The sequence below is a fragment of the Hyaena hyaena genome, unplaced genomic scaffold (genome assembly GCF_003009895.1).
Source record: "Hyaena hyaena isolate Hyena2069 unplaced genomic scaffold, ASM300989v1 scaffold_29, whole genome shotgun sequence".
NCBI lineage: Eukaryota > Metazoa > Chordata > Mammalia > Carnivora > Hyaenidae > Hyaena > Hyaena hyaena.
In genome coordinates, this window is record NW_024080661.1 from 1335015 (window position 1) to 1345664 (window position 10650).

The following is a 10650-nucleotide window of genomic DNA, read 5'->3' on the forward strand; positions in this document are numbered from 1 at the left end:
CTCACATGGAATTTGCTCTAATAATTGCCACCATTAGTTTAAAAAAAATAGCGCCATTAGTGTTGCATCCATGAGGTCTGTTAAAAAGTATTTAATAGAACAAACTATTTTTCTTAAAATAGCTTTTAAAGATTTTTGAAACATTTAAGTTTCTGCTTCAAGAAGACAAAGATACCAAGTTCATCTACTGTCCCATAAGCACACACAGCCTGGAATACATGTACATTTTTTAAAATCTGACTCCTTAATATCTACACTCTAGTTTTTTTTAACTGGAAAATGTTTTTCTAAACTCAAGGCTAAGTTGTATGTTAACTATACTGGAATTAAAATTTAAAAACTTAAAAAAATAAAGATTCAATGCTGTCCCTAAAATTTTTTACATACAGATTTTACTTTTTTTAAATGTTTATTTATTTTTGAGAGGGGGGTGAGGGGCAGAGAGCGAGGGAGACACAGAATCCAAAGCAGGTTCCAAGCTCTGAGCTGCCAGCACAGAGTGACGTGGGGCTCAAACTCGCAAATTGTGAGATCATGACCTGAGCTGAAGTCGGACGCTCAACCAACTGAGCACCCAGGTGCCCCTGGATTTTATTTTTTAAAGCAGTTTAGGGTTCCCAGAAAAACTGAGTGGAAGTTACAGAAGTTTTCCATATGCCTGTGCGCACCCCCCCACAACACACACAGCCTCCCCCTGTATCAACATCCCGCACCAGAGTGGTACATTTGTTAAAATTGATGAACCTGTATAGATACACGTCATTGTCATCCAAAGTCCACAGTTTACATGAGGGTTTGCTCTTGTTGTACATTCTATGGGTTTTAACAAATGTATGATGATATGTATGTACCATTACGGTATCATACAAAATTATTTCCAGTTCCTAAAAATCCTCTGCATTCTGCCCTCCTCTCCAGTCTCTGGCAATCCCTGGTCTTTTTACTGACTCCATAGTTTTGCCTTTTCCACATGTCATGTATTTGGAATCTTACGATATGCTGCCTTTTCAGAACAGCTTCTTTTATTTAGTAATATGCTTTTAAGGTTTCTCCATGTCTTCGCAGTTTGATAGCTCATTTCTTTTTAGCACTGAATAATATTCCACTGACTGGATGTACCACAGTTTGTTTATCTGTTCACCTACTGGAAGACATCTTGATTGCTTGCAAGTTTTGGCAGCTCTGAACAAAGCTGCTATAAACATCCGTGTGCAGGTTTTTGTGTAACATAAGCTTTCAACTCCTTTGAGTAAATACCAAGGAGCATGATTCCTGGATCATCTGGTAAGAATATGTTCAGTTTTGTAAGAAATCGCCAAACTGCTTCCCAAAGTGGCTTCTACCATTTTGCATTCCCACCAGCAATAAATCACAGTTCCTATTGCTTCACATACTTACTCACGAGCATCTGGTGTTGTCAGAGTTTTGGATTTGGGCCATTCTCATAGGTGTGGACAGGGATTGTTGTGTAAATTTGCAATTCCTTGATGACAATATGATGATGAGGAGCATCTTTTCATATGCTTCTTTGTTACTTGTGTATCTTCTTTGGTGAGGTATCTGTTCAGGTCTTTTGCTCATTGTTTAATTGGGTTGCTAATTTTCTTATAGTTCAGCTTTAAGAGTCCTTTGTATATTTTGGATAACAGCCCTTTATAAGCTATGTCTTTCACTCCCAGTCTGTGGCTCATCAGGCTTAATTTTTAAAACACTTAAAAACACTTTCCAGAGTTCCCATCATAATGCTAAAAGTGCAATCCAAATAATTCAATTGTAAAATATAAAATATAGGACTAAATATATTGCCAGATGGGGTTGAGTCAGCTTCAGAGGGTGGGAGCCAACAGCCAGTCCCTTCATATCTGAATCCACATTATCTCAGGATTTTGTTATACAGCTGCCAGGAGCTTGATGTAATCTGAAGGGCAATAAAATCAGAATCCTACTCCTTTCTAAAAACTAAACTTGGGGTAGGGTTTCTTTTGAAAGGAGATCAGGAAGAGATTTTGGGAAAAAGAGGTAATGCCCACTCACTTCTGCTTCCTGACAGAACTATCAACAGGCTTAGATATTTGAATACATTTATTTATTACCATCTTTCACCTTATGATGATACTCATTAAAACACACCCAAAATTACTTTCCAACCTTCTCCACTTCTTTCCATTTATGATACAGTACTATACAACAGTGCATATTATTAATATTTTTTTCTAATAATACAGATGATACAGGCTCAATACAGAGAGCTTGGAAAACCCAGAAAAGCACAAAAGAAAAAAGAAGTTCTTTATATCTTCCTTAATATTACCATGCAAAAATAACTACTGCCAACATATTAATGGTGCCATTCCTTACAATATTTTATGCACTTATATGTACATTTTCCTTCAAAAATAGTAGAACACTGTATGTATTACTTTATAGTTGATTTGTTAGCATACACTTTTCCAGGCAAAATCTGATGTGACCCAAATGTGATTACTCAAACTGGGTTCATGCCAGGATGCTGGAGTTAAAAACGTTGGGAAAGACATTTAATTCCTTGGACCTGGGTGTCCTTGTCTGAAAAGTGAAGAATTTCTTGGCATTCTCCTGCCAAAGTCTATTTTTGGATGAAATTTTATCACTATGCTACATCCTGAGGACTCTATGTAATAGCCTCTAATTCCACATACCCTTAGTTTATAGAGTTTTATTTTTTGTTAGTATGTATTTTCTTTTTTTTTTTTTAACTTTTTTTTTTTTTCTAGGAGAGAGAGAGAGACAGCATGAGCAGGGGAGGGTCAGAGAGAGAGGGAGTCACAGACTGAAACAGGCTCCAAGCTCTGAGCTGGCAGTGAGCACAGAGCCCGACGCGGGGCTCGAACCCACGAACCGCGAGATCATGACCCAAGCAAAAGTTGGACGCTTAACCGACTAAGCCACCCAGGCGCCCCTGTTAATATGTATTTTCAACTGCCCTATGCAAGTCATTTGAATCTGCCTTATTATTTTTGCTAGCAATTTTTGTGATCCAGCTGACTAGTCTTTAAAAATAAAGAGTAAAAGTAAAATACCCATCTTTTTAATAAAAATTAAAAAAAAGAGGACAAAAGAGAAGCTAAAAAAAATCCGTCATTGGGTTTTACTCTTAGTATGTAAAGAAATAAATGCACAAAAGTACAGGATGAACATCACTATATTTCAATTCAATTCAGACGATTATGACTGAGTAAGAAAAACAAGAAACTTAGGAACCAAAATAAAGCAACATCAATAGAACACAACAAATATCTCAGAAGGCTGGGTTTTGGAAACTAAGGAAATCCAGCTAGAAAGGAAATTACTTTGTCTAAAGAAGGGAAGTTAGAGGTGGCTTTAATTACATTCAATTTCATAAAAGACATAAGCCAATTGTGTGTCTTCTTTATCAAGAACCAACAGGAAATTGGTTTAAGCTGTTGGCAGATTAATTTATACATGAAAAACTGTTGATAAAGAGCTGGGAAAGACGGCAAAATGTACCAAAAATGGAAAACGTGCTAACCTTCTATACAGGGACTGCTGTTAACAACCTGATATCTGTCTTTCCCTTCTTACATATTTTATTTTTCAGTGGGTCACAGGGCCCTATGAAATATTTTCCAGTTAAGAGTGACCATTTGCTAAGTTCTGGCCAAATCCATGTCAAGGAAAGAGTCTTTAAAGGGCCAGAGAGGTTTCTTTTTCCTCCTTTCTTCCTGCAGGCTGAAATGTGAATATGATGCTTTGAGTTCAAGCCACCATCTTGGGCCATGAGGTGGAAACCACAGGGTGAGCACATAAAGCAAGAAGATAGAAGGAGCCTGGATTCCAGATGATTGTGAAGCTGCCACATCAGCTTATTTATGGGAGAAAAACAAATTACTATCTTCTTTAAGCTGTAAGGCCACAAGTCTAAACGTCTAAACCAAACTGACTCCATGACAGGCTTTAAGTTTCCCCTCTAAACTAGAAGGCCTGAGTTTCGGCTTCTCCGAAACTATCAGGCAGTTACACATTGCCCAAGGCAGGAGTAATCACCCTTGCAACACCCAATCAAGAAAGGCCAGCGACCACCCTCCACATTGTTAAGGGAGAAGCCTGGAGATAGAAACTATAGATAGGACCCTGTTACCTAATATTAAAGCTAACCTGTTAGTCGCCCGAACAAGACCCTAGGCTCGCTCTGTGATTGGTTAAATTTAAAGGTACTCTAAACGTTGTAATTGGATCCCGCCAAAAGTAACGAATACTCTAGGCAATGTTTATGGTCAAACCCGCTGTCAGTGATGTTGCATAATTATGATTGGATCACTGTTCCCATGTCACAACTTCTGCAACTCCCCCGTCTCAAACCCCATAAAAACCCTACTCTGCCCTTGTTTGGGGCTCGCAGCACGGATCCATTTGCGCTGGTGAGGTCTGGGAGCCCGAGCTTAAGCCCATAATAAAGCCCTTTGCCTTTGCATGAGTGACTCGGTCTTCCTGGTGGTCCCTGGTTGGTGAGGATACTGCGATCTGGGTATAACAAAGCTACAGTAGTTGGGAATTCTCTATCAGTTGCAGCCTATCCTAATTTGAAGTGATATATTCTTTTTTTTTTTTTTTAACACTTTACTGTTAAGTAATCTCTATATCCACATGGTACTCAAACCTACAACTTTAAGGGCAAGAGTTGCACGCTCTACCCACTGAGCCAGCCAGGCACCCCTTAAATGATCTACTCTTAAAACTAGAAATTAACTTTAAAAAGTTTATCCTAAGATAAATACACAAAGTGCTCCTTGCAGCACAAAATTGAAAACAATATACTGATGCACAACTAACTAAACAAATTTGTATGATATATATCTTTATACTGAAATACTATGGAATTTGTAAGAAAAACAATATAGATTTATATTTTTGGCCAGGAAAGATCCCTTCAGGAAGGAAATATACTGAAATATTTACAGTAGTAATCACCAGGTAGAAAGGTTAGGTTGATTTTGGCCGAGGGAGATGGGGTGGGGGAAGAGGTGGAACTTCGGTACATTTTTACATTTTTTTGAAGTGAACATTGATTTCTTGTAGGAATTTTGATTAATTTTTCTAAAATTTTAGAGCACGGCGGGGAAAGGGGCAGAGGGAGTGAGAATCTTTAGCAATGGTCCACGCTCAGCGTGGAGGTGGACATGAGGCTCGATACTATGACTTTGGGATCATGACCTGAGCCAAAATCAAGAGTCAGACACTAAACTTACTGAGCCACCTAGGCACCCTGAATTCATATTTGTAAGAAGAAAACTTGTATATTGTTTTAACCTAAAACATTTGTGAAATTTCCTTCCCTAAAGTTTTTACAGAATGTTACAGGTAACCAGTTTTGTTTGTTTTTTTTTTTAATAATTTAGGCCAGCTCTCCTCTTATGCTGAAAGACAAAGATGAAGATATAATTTTATCACACAGCATCCCATAAAAGGAATGGTGGCACCTGGGTGGCTCAGTTGGTTGAGCGTCCGACTTCAGCTCAGGTCATGATCTCAAGTTTGTGGGTTCCAGCCCCACATCGGGCTCTGCGCAGAGCCCACTTCGGATACTCTGTCCCCTTTTCTCTCTGCCCATCCCCCACTCATGCTCTCTCAAAAATGAAAAAAAAAATTTTTAAAGATAAAGGGAATGATAGTCAAGAATTTCATGACATACAATAGTGGTTAAATGCTCATTTTCTTAAATAAAAATAATTGCAACAGATCTCCCTGTTCACACATGGCACATCTGGGAGTCAATTTATATTTGGACCCTTGCAAAATTCTGAGTATCAAGTAAAACAACACCAGCACCACCTAAGTTTGGGTGGGTATATGTGTGTGTACAGGGATGTAGCAGGAGCACAGAGAGAAATACCAAGAGAACTAACTCATCTCTAAGTTGAGACTCCATTGGTAGTGCTTTCACAGAGCCCACAGAATAACAGGATGACTTAGACCAATACATAATTAACTGTGATTCAAGGCAGAATGAAGTGCCTATAGAGCAGTACAGAACGAAGGTTCAAAAGAGGAAAACCATTTCTCATTTAGAGAGATTTTTAAAGGTTTAAAACTCTTAGAGGAAACAGTCTGTACAATGGCTTAAGTCAGTAATCTTGAACTTGACTGTGAATTTTGTTAAAATGCAGATTCTGACTTGGTAGGTCTGGCACAGGGTCTGAGATTCTGCATTTCTAACAAACTCCCAGGTCATGCAGACTGTCGGTCCCAGGACTCCTCTTCCAGAAGCAATGGTCTAAAGTCTATCTTAGGATGTCACAAGATAGAAGTGGAAGAGAGAGATTTCGAAGCAGAGAAATCAGCATGAACACCACCACCAGGGTGACAGCAGTGGGGTCAATGGTGGAGAAGTAAAGAGAGTTTGGGGAGTTTTCTGGAGACATAAAATTCAGCCATATTGAGGAAGGCCTTGCAGACTAGGTTGAGAAGCTTGGACTTAATTTGAGGCAATAAGGAGCCATTGAAGACTTCTGGGTAAGGGAATGCTATAATCAGTAACTAAAATATTCATATGTAGCCCAATGAATAAAACAAGCTTAACCAATCAATATTTGAAGTTAATTTGGAGTCCATGAGCAAACACGTATTCATGTTCCCCTGCTCTTTATGAATACAAAATTAAGTGCAGGAACTTGGAAGGAGTCTGTGCAAGCAGGAAGTCCTGAAGCTTAAATTTCAGTTGGCTCGTGGTAGATCCATTTCTATATCTGTTGTTCTTCCATATGTGAAGGATACAAAAGAGGTATAAGGCATCTCAAAGAGTTTACAGCGTCATTTAGGAGGGAAAGCATACCTATTGAAGAAATAAGCTTCATGCAAGGGGGAAGATTTAGTAAGGAACAACATCATTTTTTTTAAGTTTGTTCATTTGTTTGTTTATAAATAATCTTTACACCCAACATGGGGCTGAAACTCACATCCTGAGATCAAAAGTTGCATGCTGTACTGACTGAGCCAGTCAGGCGCCCAGGAAAATAATTTCTGATGGACGTTTCAACACAAAAAAGGTGGGGACAAACCTGCTAAAGGAGACACCTCCCCCATCCACTCTTCCCTACCCCTCATCCCCACAGGAGTAGTAGAGTTGTCTCCTTGGGAAGGAACAGAATACATGTTAGTCCAGGTCAGGTGCTTGTGACCTTGAACCATGGAAGGCAGAAACTGTACTTACCTTGCAGTTAACACTGGGGTTGGCAGAAAAGTAGACATGCATCAAAGGTAACAAATGAATGAACAAGTTGAGGGAAATAGATTATACAGGACACTGAAGAAATGGCAGAGATTTGAGTTTGATGTGGCTGGCAAGGCAAAGTCACTGTACATTCTTGACATGGGAAATGACAAATGGACCCAAAGTCCTTTTACCTCAACTGGATTGCCAATCCAATGCACACTGGTAGTACTCAGCTAACAGACACCTTGCGGAATTCAGCAACACTCAGCACTGCTGACCCTTCCCCATTCTTGAAACACTCCATTTCAAGCCTCCGTGACTCCATTCTCTCCTGGTTTTATTGAGCTAAATCTACTGGATGCTCCTTTTCAAATTCCTCTAAGAATCTGTCCCACTTTTCCCAATCTCTGAATGTCCATAAATGTATGTCTCCAGCCCAGAGTTTTTCTTCCAATCTCCAGATTTGCAAACTCAACTACTTTCTTGATATCTCTACTTGGATGTCTCCTAGACACATCAAATTTACCATCTGCAAAATTAAACTCTTAATTTTCTGCTTGAAACACTCCTCCTCACTTGCAGATCTCAGCAACTGGGATTAACATCCACCCACTCATTAAAAATCAGAAGCCTGAGAAGCATTCCGTATATTCTTCCTTTCTCTCCCACCAATGTCTAATCCATCAGTATATTCAGTCACTTCTATCCCCAAAATATATCTCAAACCTATGTCTCCAGGGCCACCCATCTAGTCAGGCATCAACATCCCAACAGATCTCACCTCTTCTGCTTCTACAGCCTCATTCATTCATCACACAAAAGCCAGAGCAATCTTTCAATGATGTAAAGCAGACTATATCACTCTTTTGCTTAACATTTCTCCAGAATTTCCCATGATACTTTGAATTAAAACTAAACTGCTATCACTCAGGATCTTTGTATCCATTAGGCACTGCTGGCCAACTGCTTAGGGCCTGAGATCTTCATGGACCTATAAAATTAGCTCCAAAAAACTACAAAGTCAAAATTAATAAATGTTTGTGACTTCATAACAACATGTCAACTAATCCTAAATATAAAGTCACTCGTTATGTAGTCGTGTTATGTATTTTATTTCAATGAAGGATGTGGGCTATAATGTGGAGTAGGTTCCCCTATAGGGCTTCTAAAATAAGCCTCTTTTAAGGTCTTTATGTAACGTTCCATACACCTCATCTGTGCTTACCTCTCCACCGTCTCCATGATGCTACTCTCCTACTTGCTCACTAAACTCAGCCAGGAAGCGTTACAAATTCCTACAATGTACCAAAACCTCTCCTGCTGTTCCCTTTGTCCCGCAGCCCTTTTTCTGACTGGCTCCTTCTCCTCCACTGGTTCTGAAAGTTTAACCTCCTTAAAGGGACCTTACTGACCAGTCCATCTAAAGTAGGCACCAACACCCCCATACCACCTTGCCTTATTTCCTTCATAAGACTATCTATTTATCCTATCTTTCCCATGAAACCAGTAAGTTCCACAAAGGCTGGAAAACGTATGTCTTGTTCTCTGCTGTATCCTTAGAACCTACTCCAGTAACTGGCCCAGAGCAGGCTTTAATAGCTAATGAATGAATGAATGAACAAATGAATGTAAACTTCATCTTCAAGGGAAAAGAAGCAAGCTAGTAAGATCTGTCTTGGACTCCTTTGAAGGCTGGAGGCACAAATTCTCCTCTTATTCTAGGCACCCATAGATAAGCTTAAAAAGGAATGTTTGGAGGTGTCTTCCAAGAGAAGTTTTGATGAAAGCTCTTGTAACTTACCCTATTGGGGTGGGGACAACGGGAACAAAAATGGCTCAGAACTAAATTGAAGGGAAAATAAGTGGTTTGGAGCAGACGCGTGGCGCGCCAGGTTGGGGCCCTTCGTTTGCACCCTCTCCTGCCTCCCCCCACCCAACATCCCCCCACCCCGCGCAACCTCCCCTCCCCGCGACTCTAGCGGCTCCACCTCTTCCTGTCTTCAGCTTGGAGCAAAGGGCCTCTTTAGCCTCCTTTCGGGCTCCGTGGACCTCATCCTCATGAATCATTCATGAAGTGGGAGGGCACTATGAGTGCCATGGTTTTACTATTCATGAAGAGGCGGAGTCTCCTTCCCGCGGGGAGGGGGTCCCTGAGAGGGTTCTAAAATATTCATGAGGGAGGAGGGCACTATGGGAGCAGGGGCTTCTTGCTATTCGTGAGGGGGCGGGGCTTCCTTCCCGCTGGGGCTCCTGGGAGGATTCTAAAATATTCTTGAGGCCACCGGGGCGCCTGGGAGGCGGGAACGCAACTTGAGAGCCGACGGGAGCTGGGCCCGCCTTCTACCCGGCGGGAAAACCTTGAGGAGTTATTTTCTTTTTTCAAACATTAAGAAATTTGAGGATGGTGAGGCAGAACAACTAAATCCCATCTGCCTGTGATTCCTTAGCCGGAAAACTGTCAAAATCTGTGGTAAAAAGAGATCCCCCCCCCCCGTACTTTCTTGGGATAGTTTTATCTTCTCCTGGCAGAAGGGGGTAAAAAATGCACCGCCGTGTGCTTTGATTCTTCTGTCGGCCAGTTTCTCCTTTATGGCTTCCGTGGGTTGCCTCTCCGGAGGCGTTTGGGGCCGATACCCGGCAGCTGTGGTGGGTCTCTTTGAGGGGGTCTCTGAGGTTAAAACAAAAGACAGATCGCGGCGAATTGCTGTGGGGCGGTTTTCCCTGAAAGGGGGAGGAGAAGTCAGCCAAGAAGGCCCTCGGATCCTTTCGCAGTCAAAAGCGAGCGGGGTGGAACAGAGGCACCGAAACATGTTACTGCTATTATTTTGGTCCGGGAGTCTCGTTTTCTAGACGGATAAGGGGAGGGACGAAACCGGAAATAGGTTGGATTACACCTTGAGGATTTTCTGGAAAGCCTGCCCCCCTCCCCTCCCGCCCCAGAGCGTCCAGGTCTGTGTGAGCAAAATAAGGACTTACAAAAGGAGACTTCCGTTTTGTTTTTTTTTTTTTACACTCTTGACAAACTTTTTTATTTTATTTATTTTTTTTATTTATTTCTAGGAGAGAGAGAGAGACAGCGTGAGCAGGGGAGGGTCAGAGAGAGAGGGAGACACAGACTGAAACAGGCTCCAGGCTCTGAGCTGGCAGTGAGCACAGAGCCCGACGCGGGGCTCGAACCAACGAACCGCGAGATCATGACCTAAGCGAAAGTCAGACGCTTAACAGACTAAGCCACCCAGGCGCCCCGGAGACTTCCGTTTTGAAAGAAAGGGCCCCCTGCGTTTCAATCCTCGGAGGTTTAAATATACACACTCAGTGGTTGACACACTTGAGTCAACCCCCGGGTCTCAGGTGTCTGCGAGGCTCTAAAGAGCCCAGGGGACCCCCTCCCCACCCCCCACCCCTAGTCCCACTTGACACATTCCACAGAGACAGGACAG